Raw genomic sequence first — 14369 nt, forward strand, 5'->3', positions numbered from 1 at the left:
ATTACAGGAACACAGGGAAGCTGTGGAGCAGAGCATAGGGAAAACTTGAGCAGTCAACCCCAAACCAGGCAAGCTGAGGCGGTTCCAGTTTGGTTTCCAGACCTGGAGCTCAGTGTGAAATACCACAGAGGGAAGGGAGAAGAGGGTTTTTCCAGCATGTGGTGTTTGGCAGGTTTCTCTCCTCTCTCCCTGGTGGTCATCACTCCGTGTCTCCAAACCACTGTGTGGTCAGGCTCACGTGGGTGCATGGGTCAGGGTGGACTCAGAGGATGGATGCCTGATGGTACCATGCATCCCTGCGTTGCTTTTTGGTGCTTTTAGTTTTGGATGTTGTGCCAGTTGCCCACCCAGACTTTGCCATCTCTGAGCCTGGCAGGAAGCTGCTGCTTAAACGGGCTCTTTGTGGTGGTTGGATCCAGCTGAAACGTGGCCAGGAGAGCAGGTTCTGGCCTGGAAAATTGGTGCTAATGCTGTTGATGGAGGCGAATATTTGCAGGGAAGAGTTGGGAGGCCAAGGTGAGGTCAGATGAAGGACTGGGGGGAGGTTTATGACCCCCCTGAGCTCACCATCCACCAACACCGTGCTACCTCGTGGTGCAGAACAGGCAGTGTTTTGAGAGCACCATGGGGCAGCCCCTCATCGCAGAGCTGGTGGGGTCCCTGTGCTGGGGAAGGGCACAAAGGTCCAGGCTCTTCTGCAGAAAATGAGTGTTGTAACTGCACAATGCAGCAGAAAAGCAAGGCAATGACTCCTGAGCAGGGAAGGGAGGTCCTAAGTAACTGTACTTATTCAGTCTAGGGCTTTCCATAAAGGAACAGGGATGAAATTGCTCCCAGCATCTGCTCAGCATTTATTTCTCACAGGGGAGGTCACACAGGTTGCTGCTTGCTGTAGTGGAAGGAGAAAGAGCCACGTACCTGCTCTGTCCTGGGGGGAAGCTTTGTCTCCCTTTTGGTCTGGGGTGAGCAAAGTGTGGGGCAGGAGAAAACCAGGCTCCCGAGCTGCTCCATATCTCAGCCATGGGATCAGCTCTGAAAACAGCAGGTTGAGCTGAAAGGTGTGACTTGTCATTAAGTGCATTGGTGTCTCCAGGGTAGCCGAAGGGCAACCAGCTTGAGGAGTTATGCCGTGTGGGTTGTGTTAATCTCTTACTTCAGGGGGTTCTCTGGCTGCTCAGGATGGAAAGACCCTCTTCCACATCGCTTTGTCCTCTGGCATACTGCAAATGTGATGTTTTCCTTTGTATTTTGGGAAGTTGGGGGACCCTTATCCATGCACGGATTTGGTTCCCCAAGTGGCTGGTTCAGGAGATCTTAGTGCAGAGGGCGGCCGTGGGCTGACTGAAGCCATGGGAGAATGGAAAATGGAGTTTGGCTGTGCTGAAGTTTGAAAGGATTTATAGGGGTTATGGTTTATTTTAATAAAGGAAACAATGCAGAGGGTGAGCAGTGCCAGCCTGGCAACGCGGGCCGGAATTCACAGCAGGCAGCTTGGCTTTCTCAGCCCTGTTTTCCACCAGGTGCAGCACTGGGAATCTTGCTTTCTACCCGAGCCAAGCTACTCCCATCCCAGTGCTGCCAACCCTGGTGCGGGCTGCCTGGGCGCATCGCTGCTTTTGAGGATCTCCAGGCGCTGGGTGATGCCTGCCTCACTGCCATGGTGGCTCTCCATCCCTTTGGGCTTCCTGCCTTTGCCACATTCCTCCTCAGCCCATGGGTGGATCCGCTCTCGCACGAGCTCTGTGAGAGGAAGCATCAGGGGTGATGCAAATGGGGTTTTCAAGATAGTTTTGGAGGGAATAAAAATAGCTCTTGGACCAAAACCTATTCCTGCTCCTGGGCAGGAGTGCTTGTTGCGACTGCTTTGTACAGGTGCTGTCAGAGCAGGGCTGGAAAAGGGAAGTGCTTGGTTGCTTCTTGGATGGGAATCAGTTGGTTTCCCACAATGGTAGAAAAAGTGTCTGGAAGAAGGGGCTGGTTTCTCTCCACGAATTTGGCTTGTTTGGATGCAGCTGAGTCTCTGCTTCAGCTTCTTCCATCCCAGGGTGGAAAACTTAAACTGCTTTGGTTTCAAAATTGCTTCTGCAAAGATAATGGGGTGAATTGTCCTGTAATTGTCTTCATTGTTCAGATAGAGAAGGCTGTGCAGTGATTGCCCAGCCCCAGGGCAGAGGATGCCCTTCCTGTGCTGCACGGCTGGTACAGCCAACCTGGAGACTGGAAGTGCCTCCTTGTGCAAAGCCCTGTAATGTCTTTGTGAGAGCTGGACAAGTGGTTCCAGTGCAGTGGAGGAATGATGGGCAAGGGCCGGCTTGGCCAGAAGTCTAAGGATGACTTTTCTACCATGAGTCTATTATCCTGTAATACATTTATCTTTACGACAGAATTCAGATGTGTTTTGCCCACTGCAGAGCACCTTTGGATACAAAGTGAAGGAGGAGGCAATGTTTGGGTTGCTCACAGCAGATTGATGTGAGCAAGCTGTATTACTATGTGAGCTATCCTGCATTACAAGAACTAATGGTTTGGGTTGGAAGTGACCTCAAAGCTCATCCAGTCCCAGCCCCTTGCCACAGGCAGGGACCCCTTCCATAGAGCAGCTTGCTCCAAGTCCCTGTGTCCAACCTGGCCTTGAACACTGCCAGGGATGGGGCAGCCACAGCTTCTCTGGGCACCCTGTGCCAGCGCCTCAGCACCCTCATAGTGAAGAATCCAACCCTTCCATCAGTGCTGGGGCAGAGGGGGCTTGATGCTGCAGGGAATGGATTTGGTTTCCAGCTGTGGAAGCACAAGCCCAGCTGATGGGTTCTGTGCAAGGGAGAGAGCCTGGCTCCGGAGCACACGGACGCTGCTGGGGGAGCCTGGTGCGCACGTGGCCTGCGGGGATGACGGCAAAGAGGGGTCCCGCAGGACGGGGGCTGCCAGCTCCGTGCAGCTGCTCTCCCGAGAGCCGGCTCCAGGAATCTGTGTTTGCTTTGGCTGCACGCTCCGTGCAGAAGTGGTAGGAATACGGAGCTCCAGGGGGAAGGAGGGGCGGGAGAGGAGAGGTCTTGTGCGCTTCCAAACGCGATGATGTGCCTCATCCACGTGGAGCCGGAGCTTTTGGGCTGTGCTGTGGACCTGGGCGGCCATCCCCGAGCAAAAGGCTTGTAGGTTATTTGAATTGAGCTGGTTGGGATTCTACAGCCAAAGCTTGATTCTTCCTGTCCCAAAGCCTGATGGGTGACTTTTTGTGGAGAGAAGTATGGATTTGGGGGTTTTGATTTTTAGCTGTGAACATGGTTTCTCCTCCATCCTTCCCCTTTCCGCGTGCTTTCCCTTTTAGTTCTTCATTCCTTTTTTCTCTCTGTTGCCTCAGTAAAGGAAAAAGGGGGCCAATAATCCCCAGAACTGAAAAAGCAAAATGGAGAAGCTGGAAAGGTTTGAAAACTGTTTGATTTCTCACTGAAAACAAGAGCTATTCCTCCATTTGAAGTGCTGGCAGCTTGATCCCTGTCCAGAACAACATTGACCTGTTGCTACTCCTGTTTTTGCTCAACAGCCTCGAATGCTGAGCAGGGTTAAGTCATCCCTTTAACAGGGATGGCTGGAGGTTGTCTTGGGAAAAGAAAGCTGTTCTTGTCAGTGGTTCTTTGCTGTTTCAGTTCTCCTGGAGACCTGTGGGCAGAAAAGCAGGAGATGGGAGAAACCCACAGGGCTCAGCCACACTGACCTCTCTCCACTGAGGATTCAGGGAAAGCAGGTGCTGCTGGGATGGAGCACGGGATAAGTCTGGTCATTGTAAAAGCCCTAAAACTGGGATTTGAACCCGGTTTGTCTTGATTTCCATCTCCTGACTCCTCTGTGGCATCATTCTCCCCTTGGAGACACCTCAGGCTTAGGTGGCTGCTGAGCACTCCAGCCACTTTCCTTGTCCAGTGCCAGTGTCCAAGAGCCAGAAAGGAGCCGAAACGGTAAAAGAAAAAGAGAAAGCTTTTCCTGCTCATTTTTCAGCGGTATTTTTATGTCTGGCGCCCTGTATGAGCAAGGAAAGCAGCGGCCCATCTGTTTCTAGCACCATTAAAGGCGTTGGACTGCATGTGGCCCTCAAGAATCAAATAAAAATAGGACCCTTTGGTCTGGCAATGTCAAACGCTCTTTCATCTCGGACGACCCCCAGCCGGGACCATATCCTCCCAAAGCTGGAGGTTCCCACCAGTGCTCATCCCAGCAAAGGCATCTGCCCCCCTCCCCATTTATTTTGTTGTAAGAGAAGGAAGTTCAGGCACTTGAGGTTCACGCTGGCTGCTGACCTCTGAGTGCTGCTCCCCTGGACCCTCTCCTCCAGCTTCTTTCCTCCAGCTCAGCAGCCTTCTATGGGAGTCAGGAGTGAAGAGGTTAAAGCCTCTTTAACAAGTGCTCGGAGGATGGAAGTGTTTGACGGGTTTTAGGACTGGCCTTTGAGCAGGCTGTGCCAGCAGGATGCAATTAATGACTGGGAAGATTGCTACAATATGGGGTTGCTTTCTCCTCATCCCTGTCTTTCTCGCCACTTGAAGCCACGCTCTGTGTTATGTCCTGCTGGGAGCCCACGTAGGCTCACAGAGACTCACCTCCTCTGGGATGTACCATAAAACACTGGCGAGGTGGTGTTACCTCTGCTAATTTGGCAGCAGTGCCCCTCTATGAGGAAAATTTGGGTGTAACTTCAGGCTTTGGAAACTTGCACTAATTGAAAGAACATTTTAAAGGTTGCTTGAGATACATAAATGCATCGCCCTTTTGACATGAAAGCTCCTTTATTTATCAGACTCGGGATAGCGCAAGTCCTGCTGTGTGGGGAAAGGGGAGAAAATGATTTTAATTTAGGAGAAAAGGCTCGTTATTTCCTTCATAAAGTCCTTGAAGTGTTTTTGCACATATTTTGGCCATTACACGGGTCGATGTTGGTACAAGGCGCTCGGTGCGTGCTGTCTTCAGAGCGAGCGTAGGAGCGCAGGGCTGGCTCTGGTGGAAATGGGGCCAGATGTGCAAACCTGCCCAGTCCCAAAGGATGAGCAGGGGCTGCACGCAGGGACGTATGGACAGCCTTCCCTGGCTGGGAGGGGCAGCTCCAGCCCTTCTCAGCAGGGGACCTGAAGAGCAGCAGGGGAAGGAAGGTGTCAGATGTGACTGGGTGAGTGGAAGCACTTCCCACAGTGTGTTTAATGCCTCTCTACATCTGATCCATCGAGGATGCAGGTCTCATCCCCAGATGCAGGGCAGAGCCATTTGATAGCTCACTGTATTTCCTTAGAGGTATTCAGTCCATTAGTTGGTTTATTGACCAAGGTGACAAACGTGACATGATGCTCTTGCAGAAGAGCGGGGATGCTCATTGCAGTGCCATCCTTTCTTGCCACAGTGGAAAACTGGAAACCTGGAGACCTGTTTCTGTTTCTTTACTTACCCAAAAAGGTATTGAGCTCTTGGGTGAAATGGCTCCTTGGACCATTGGTTTTGTGGGGCTGTGGGGCATTGTAGACCCTTGGAAGACCCTTGGAAGACCCTTGGAAGATGGTTATTTAGGCAGCCGTGTGTCTCCAACCTGATCTTTAGGTAGGAAGGGGATGTCAACTGCTTCATGTATAAGAAAATTGAAGATAATAAATATCTTAATTTATAATTAAGATTCCCCCCCCAGTATTTGAACACAACATACTAAGGACTCCTGAAATTCAAAGGAGCTTTGTCTATCCCTTCATACGTGTTGCGTGTGCGTTTCCCTGCTGCTGGGTCTCTTCCAGGTCTCAAATGAGTTAAACCAGCTCTTGGGCTATGGGGCTGGTTTCAGTTGAGGGCTCGTGCAGGATGCATGTGTGGTCCAAGTGCCTGTGCTGCTGTTTGCTGTTGGGCTCCTCATCTCATTCCTTGGTAGGTCCCGCTGGTTTCCTGCACCATGGAATGGATGGGTTTGGGAAGTGGCACTGCCTGGATGCTAGTCTTTATTGGAAACAGCCCTTTGAGTCAGGAAAGTGCTTTCTCCCCCTCTGGGCACTGAGAGCTTGGAAATGCAGGTCCATCACGGCTGTGGCCACCCATTATGGCACTGCTTTAGCTGCATTGTGCTGCTCCTCCCAGCGTGGGGAGGACAGTCCTTCCTCTTCCTCACTCCTTGCCTTGCAGCCCTTATCCCCACAGGGTTGAGCATCTCCTCTCCCTCCACGTGGGGCTGCTTTGCCAAGGGTCCCATCTTGGTAAGAATCCTTTGGTGCTACTGGTGGTGTATAACTAAGTGGAAAAACCCACTTGGTCTCCCTGGAGATGTGCTTAGGGTAGGGTTTGATTGTTTTTTGGCTAACCAGGCCTACACAACAGCTGTTGAGCAATCCTCCGTCCTCTAAAAACAAATAAGGAGCAAGTCTGGTGGCCAAATGTTGGAGGCACGTTGTAATGACTGTGAGCAAATCGCATTTGCAGCGTGGGGCTGCTTAACAGAACAGCTGCAGGGTTTGCCTCTCCTTCTCCTGTGTAACATTAGCTGGGCACTGGTGTTGCGGAGCGCGGAGAAGGGGATGATTGTGGGGCAGGCTGGAGTCCCCATAGGATGATGCTTGTGGTGCCAAGGCATTTTATTGGCCATTAATGTTCTTTCTATGAAAGGTTTGAGGGTTGGTATCCCATGAGAAGTGGCTGCTTCTCTTCCACCTCATCATCCTGCAGCTTGATGGCTCCTGGCTTGGAAGAGGGATGTAGTGAGCGGAAGCAAAGGTGTCTGCATCCCACCCTAGTCCTTGGGCTGAAGATAGCAAAGGGACAGCACATGCTGCGTCCATCTCCTCCTTATGGCACCGAGCTTCAGCTCCTGATTCACCTAAAGTGCTTCCCAGGTGAAAATTAGCCAAAGGTTGGGAATTGCTTCGCACTGCCATGAAACAATAGCGCTGGTGCACTCAAGAGAAAGACCTTGAAAACTGAGCCTGGCTCTGGTAAGCGTTCTTGGTGTAACACCTGACATCTGGGTTGAGATGGAAAGTCTTTCCCAAGATAACTGCTACATGTGGTTATGGAAATGTCCTCGGCCATTTTCCCCTGGTTCTTTTCACTATTGTTATTATTTACTGGCATTTTTTCAGCCTGGATAATGGGAAAAAGCTGGGCTGATTTCACCGGGGGAATTTCTAGCCCGCTGTGTTGCTTCAGCCCCACATCCGAACAAGATGTTTCATGGATTTGCGGGTCTGCAGGAGATACGAGGTTGGTAGTGGAAACAGTTCCTGCTGTTGGATCTGCTGGCAGCATGTTTCAGTTGGCAGCAGTGATTACAGCATTTGCAAACATTTTAGCTTGTCAGTAAAAACACTGGAATAACAAGGGGAATAAATGCAAAAGCCCCATTGGCAAAGTTGAGCTCAGGAAGTCTGTTCCTTGGGAATGGACTCGTGTCCCAGCAGCATTTCTTCCAGGATCTAAACACCTTCAGCTGCCGTGATCCCTGTTTCTGGGCTGAGCAGAGGGTTACAGTGCCCATGTAGTGTTTGTAATGATATTTGGGATTGATCAGGCTCGCACTTGTGTTTGCCTTGGTGTAGGAATGGTTCCCGACAGCAGGGGTAGTGTAGTGGCATGTGAAGGAGTTTGGGATCAAACTGATCTGGGATCCCGAAATGCGGCTTCCAGTCCCCACTGCGGCAAATCCCTAAAGCTCTCTCAGTCTGCCTTCCCCGCCTGTCCCATTTCCTCACACCCCCTATCCAGTTTGCTTGTTTAGACTGGGAATTTAAGTTAAGAGCTGTTTGTTGCTTCCCCTTTATGCCTCCACTGCGCTGCAGAGGAGAGCCCAGATTCCAGCCTGCCTGTGCTAGCACCCATCAGCAGCAGAGGCTATGGGAAGACCTCCTGCAGACGCCATGGTGTTGGGTCCATCAAGCCATTCCCTCTGTGGCGGTGTTGGAGCTCAATGCACTGTCTTTCCCTGGCACCACGGCTAAGCTGGCACATGGAGGACTTGAGGTTTCAGCTTTGCACTGGGCTTGGCTGGGAAAACCTTGCATTTTCTTTGTGCTTTCTTGCACCAGGCAGTCCCAAAACCACAGACGGGACCTGACCCAAAGCCTGTTGGAGAAACTCCATGGTGGCTGAGCAGAATAATTCCTGTTATCTCCCTTCTTCTGTGGTAGTTCTTGATGCAGTTTCAGGCTAAAACTTGAGAGGAGCTGATCTACAAACTCCTCTCCAGCGTGTGCCTGCGGGAGAGGATTGTTATTCTAGTTACTTGGCTCTAAGCCTGATTGGAACCAGTAGGCAAGGCACATGGCATGGAGAAGCACCAGTCTGCCCCTGCACATGGCCAACCAAACCATCATGTATAGTATAGTGTGATGGGGATAGCCTGCTCCACAGACCCGGGGAATCTGGGTAGATGTCACTAACATAAGCCAAACCCTTCATGCCACTAAAGAGCCTCCCTGTATCTGAAAGACGATGATCTGATGGTAAGCGAGTTCCTTTCCCTCACCAAATGGGATGGTCTTTGTGTCAGCACATCCCTGCCTGTCTGGGAAGAGCAGTGTCCCAAGGAAGCAGCCTTGATCTCCTGGTAGATATTCCTCTTTTGGGTTGCAGCTCATTTCCCTCATAATGCTTTGCACAAGCTTCCCACGTGATGCTAATTAGCCCCAAGCAGCATTATAGCTAATGATGATTGCCGCCGCTCATTCTCCCAGTGTGATTATTCAGCCCTTGGCAGCAATCCATTTTGGGGTGATTTGCAGCCAGGACCTTGTGCAGGAGGAGCCTCTCAAAGGAGAGGGGAGCGATTGTAAAACCCCAGCCTGACACTGGGTGTTTGCTTTGAGTGGTGGCTGGTCACCTTCAGAGAGCGCATGGAAGTGATTCCATGGTGCAGTCACCTGCTGATAAATGGGGGTGATGGCAGTGCTGGTGGTGCCCAGCACCAAGGGCTTGCTGGAGGAGAGGGTGGTGTGCTCTTTGGTCCCAACCTCAGTGCTGAGGACCTGGAGTGTGACATCCGCTGCGCCATAGGCGTTGTCCGAGAGGACAAACCCAAGCTGAGGACGTTTCCCTTCGAGTCCTGTGGCCCGTGTTCAAACAAGTGATGCAGTCCTCGTGTTTACCCTGTCAAACAACACATCTCCGTCTCCAAACACTCCTCTTACGCAATCCGCGCTCTCCGTCTTTCCGCCCGGAGCAGGAGCAGCTCTGCCAAGCCGTGACCTAACTGCACCCGGCTCTGGCGGTGGGAGAAGCTGAAGCCTGCCCATGAAGTGGAGCTGGGGCTGTTTAACGCTTACGGTGCTGGGCAGGGGTCATGGGGATGCTGGAGAGGTGACACTTGCTCCCTGCCTTGCTCTGGAGCAGTGCGATGGAGGGGCGATGCTTTGTGGCTGCAGCTAAGGAGGGTATCACAGCAGTGATTTAGGCAAGGTTATGTTCCTAAATCTAATATTTTGTTGCTTTGCTTCTTGCTTGGATTCTTGCAAATGAATTCTAAACCCCCAGTTGTCCTGTTGTTGGTTGTCCAGCTTCCAGCAAGCCTTCCTTGTGCTGTGGTGAGAAGACCCTTCACCAGGTGCCCATCACTTGTAGGCTGGTACAACTTATTTTGTTCTAAGCTCAATGTGAGGCTTGCATAAGGCTCTTAAAATTAGTGTCGCCTTTCAAGCCAAAGGGCCGGAATAAGGTTTACAAGCCATAAAAGCCTCTTATCAAAGTTGATTTCCTCCAACGCACCTTTCATCTTTTATGGTATTTACTTTTCAAATCCTTGAACTTAAAAGGATTAAACAGGTTGAAGGGGGGGGGGGGGGGAAGGAGGGGGAAAGAGAAAACAAATAAGGAGGAAGATGGATGGAGTATGGATTATGAGAGGCCCATATAAAATATGAATTAGGAGAAAGTCTAAACAAAGAGTTGTCGTTCTCTGAACTAGTGAAGTTAAGGTGTGCTGGAGGCTTAACTTGAGGGAGGATTTGATTCCGCTGGGTTATATTTTCACTTTCCAAAATGAACGGAGGAGAGAGCAACTCGCTGGGGGGATATGGGGAATCTGTGTTGTTCTGCTCTCTCTTCCCACCTCTTTCTGCCCTGCGGTGGGACGGCCACGTGTGATCTACCCCAGCGAGCTCTTGTCCTGCTGCCAAGCTGTTTCCCAGGCAAGAAACCTTGCAGGAAGCAAGCAAAGGTCTTGCTGGCAGAGAGCTGCTAAAATAACAGGAGTTGTGAAAGGGATCGGCGGTCTCTGCTCACGTCAGGGAACTGGAAAAGCATCCTGGTGAACTGGAGCCATTTCCAGGACAAGTCCCTGCAGCAGAGGTGTTGCTGAAGGGGATGTATAGCAGCAGGGACAGGCAGCGAACCTGGGTCAGTCCTGAGCCCCTTGTGTGGCCTTGTCCTGCCCCATGGGTGCCCCGTGCCTTTTCCCCAGCCATTGCCAATGTCCTTGTCCCCCTCCCCAGGGGCCGGGCTGCCGCGTTGGCTGCCCCGCTCCCCATCCTGGTCCTGGAGGGGCACATTAAACCTGCCCCACCAGAAGGTTGCAATCAGGGGCTGGCTCTGGGTCACGGGCTGGGTCAGGCTGCAGCAGGGGCTGGGGGCAGGCAAAGCAAACACCACTGAGGAGCTCCAGCCACGGGCGATCCCTGACCTCCCCAGCATCTGCGGCTGCGGGGGGGTTCCTGCAGCCCATGGATGTGTCGGGGGCTGCCTGTGTGTGGTGGGCAGAGCACAAAGCCCCTGGAGATGGCAGAACAAAACGATGCCACCTCCGAAGCAGATCCATCCGATTTGATTTGGTATCAGGGCTGGAGCGTTCTGTGTCAGTGCTACACCCACCAGTGGCATTCAGCAGTCAATCAGTATTAGGCAGGTCACAGTGTCCCCTCGGCTGAGCTGTCCTTGGTTTAGGGTGGGTGGGATCAGGATGCGGGGAGGGACACATGGGTGTTTGTACCACGCTCTGCTCCTTCTCCGCAGCTTTTCCCTCTTCCCTTCAGGGCAGGGTCACACACAGCCCCCCAGGGCTCAGTGAGAACCAGATCCTTTAACAACCTGATGCACAGGGTGGCCCTTGGCTGGGGTTTTGGCTGAGATCACTGGTTCCGTGACCCTCTCTGGGGTCGGCCATCTGGTGATGCGGGGATGTGGTCAGGAGACATCCCCATCACCTCTCGCTGACTCACGCTGGCTCACTCCTGCGGCAGCTTTAAGCGCTGCCGCTTCAGGCTCTGCTCCGAGGGAGGGCGAATTCCCAGGGTGAAACCAAAGGGTGGAGCTCTGGAGGTTAACGGTTAAACCCATGGCACCTTGGAAATACCCCAACTGCCCTCCCGGAGACCACAGCTGCTGTGAGTCAACCTGCCGCAGCGGGATCCTGAGTCAGGGCGATGCCTGTGGTCTCGGGGGTCCTTGGCATCAGGGGGAAAGCTTTGGGATGCTCAGGTGGAGCGAGGCTCTGTGTCCAGTCTGTTGGGAAGCCTCCTGTGGTGTATATCATGGAATCATGTCATAAAAAGGTTTGGGCTGGATGGGGCCTTAAAGCTCATCCAGTTCCAACCCCTGATTGGATGCTCCCATCCAGCCTGCTCTGGTATATGCAAGCTGTTTGCACCCCTTTCCTTTGTTGAGCAGGAGTTAGTGTGAGGGAGGGCAAAGAATAGCTAAAATAACAACCAGAAGTGGTTCAAAGCAGATGCTGTCCTTCCCTACAGCAGTTTCCCACAGGGTTTTCTCTGATATTTCTTTGTCAAAAGCTTGTTAGTGTTACGGAAAACGTTGGCTAAGGGATATGGAGGACATTGAAATCTCATTTGTAGGGAGCAGATGTGCCGTGTTCTTGCAGTGAGAGTTTTGGGGGGGTGATAAAATGCTTCCAAACGTTCTCCCTTGGTGCAAAATCCTCCCACTGGAGGCTCTTAAATTCCTTGCAGCAGGGACTGCTGCACGCGGCGTGCAAATCCCACTGCAAGTGAATGGGACTTTGCCCCTTAGGAAGTTAAATCCCTTCTGAAAATGACATGTGGGTATTTCTTAGAGCCTACTTATACCTTTGCCTTTATTCTTCCTTTATGAGCTGATCTTTTGCTCTGCCATATGGTGATTGTGGCTGCTCCTGTTGGGGTGGGTAGAGAGGGATGTTTTACTCTGGCTCTGTTAAAGGTATTTCAAAATCTGCTCCTCCTAAGTTAGAGTATTTCTGGCCCTTGTGCCTTTTACATGCACCCACCAGCTCCCATTGCTGCCCATGGAGCAGGGGAGGTGGCAGCTGAGAAGGGGAAGGCTCCAGAAGAGGATGGGTTTGGCTGAGCAGGACTTGGCATTGAGCCTGTCTTCTCTGTTGAGCTGTCTTCAGCCAGCTCACCCATCCCAACCATCATTACACCGTGTGAACTCTCCCAAGGGACACCACCAGCATCCAGACCCACGGAGCCAAAAGAAAATCCCAGGAAACACTGGCTTGGGAAGAGCAAAAGCTTTTTGAGCCTTTCTGGCTGCGTGTGAGCTGTTAGAGCAGTGAGGACAGAGATGCTGCTGCAATGGAAACACTTTGAGCCCCGTTATCCCTTGAGATTGGTGGGAAATGATTCCGCGGCTGCCTGGGATGGGGATTTTAAATGATTTTAATGAGCTGAAAGCAGTACAGAGCAGCGTGGAGCCGGATGGGTGCAGGGAGCCCATGGGTGGTTGAGGCTCCTTCCTCCTGTATTGGTGGTGCTGCGATGGGAGCCCAGCACCCATCGGTTAATTAACATCTCAAACCCGTGCACGAACCAGTTTGCCTCGGCTAAAACCAGTGTGAGAAACTTCCTCGCCGCATTTCTGCGTCGTCCGGGCTGAAGTGTTGTCATCCGAGCCTGCTTTGCATGACAATGGCCCGGGCTCTAATTATGCACAAGGATGCTAATGGGCAGGGAGCGGGCTGGATGGCCATGGGAAAGCTATCTGTTTGCGAGGGGTGGGGGGAGCGAAGAGAAAGAAAATCCACCCAAACAAAATAAACCATGACAGTTTGGGGAGGGAGGGAGGAGGAGTGGGGGTGAGGGAAGGGGATGGGAGGCAGCAGAAGGCTTGGGGAAGGCAAGTATGAAGCTAATAAGGCTTTTTATTGGGGTCTTAGTGGTGTGAAACATGCCTGTGCTGCCTGTAGGACTGAAGGGACCGAACCCACTCCTGCAGCGCTGGTGCCTGCGGCGATCTCGCGCAACATCTCTGATTTCCAAGTGTGAAAAGCGAGTCGTTTGTGCCCTGCAGCTGGATTTCGGGTGGCACATGTGGGGAAACCGAGGCACAGAAGAGCTGAGATTTGCCCGGATGTCGGAGGAGCGGGCGGGAGGGTTTGGGGGACCCAGTCTTGTTTGTCTTGCGTGCTCGATGCCTTCACCTACCCTCCTTGGTTTATTACAAGCTATTTTACTGCTGAAGTGAAGGCAGCTGGAAATGAAGGGGTTTGCCTGCAGTTGCAGTGGCTGATCTTCCTAAGGGCAGTCGGGGTCTTTTCCAGGATGCCCTGTTGGCTTTTCCTTCCTGTTTGCTAAGGGCACATTATAAAGAGTGGGATATGGGAGGAAGATGGTTTCCTCTGCTGTGTCATCTTGAGTCTTCTGGGCATTATTTTCCCTTTTTATTCCTGCTTTGAGAAGGGTGAGGTGGCTCTGGGCTGGGGAATGTTTGGCTCCAGACTGAGCTTGGGTACCTGGACCATAAAGCAACAGAGATGATGCCTGCTCATACAAGGAAAGAATAGCAGGACCTAGAAACCCCTATATTACAGCAAGGTCCATCCCAGGCTTAGCATAGGGCAAACTGAGTGTTGAGCCCTTAGGTCTGGCAACTTCAGCAAAGCAGCCAGAACTCGTGGTGCTCTCTGCAGAGCTGCAGAAGGCTCCCATGAACCTGGCACCTGCTCTGGGTTGTGAGGAGCTATGCGACAGGCACAGGGACAGAGGCTGCTCAATGTGTGGAGCTGTTATTAGACCCCATTGAAACTCTCTCGCAGTGAAAATGAAGAGCATTAAAGAGCCAGGTGCGGGAGTCTAAGGAGCTTAAACCTTTCACTCTCTGCTGGTGTCGATGCACTCGTCTGGCTGCAGTGATATTGGCATTACCCGCTCCATCACCATTTCAAACAGGGGATGGATTTTTAATGTCCAGGTGCAGGGACTATTTCTGTGCTGTTTCTTTCTACCTTCCCTGTGTGCCGTGTGAGGACAGTCCGGGGCCGCAGCTGCCAACAGAGAAAACACAGCTGCAGACACCTCTGCTGCTTTCTCCTTGGTCAGACCCTGGGTGAGCACCCTATTGCTCATTGTGGCAGGGGTGAACCATGAACCACACTTTCCGTGCCAGGGCAGGACCCCTTGGGCATTTCTGCATGCCAAGGGCTCAACAAGCTG

This window comes from Pezoporus occidentalis, unplaced genomic scaffold, assembly GCF_034315485.1.
Source record: "Pezoporus occidentalis ecotype Australia unplaced genomic scaffold, CSIRO_AGI_Poc_V1 ctg190, whole genome shotgun sequence".
In the NCBI taxonomy this organism is placed as follows: domain Eukaryota; kingdom Metazoa; phylum Chordata; class Aves; order Psittaciformes; family Psittacidae; genus Pezoporus; species Pezoporus occidentalis.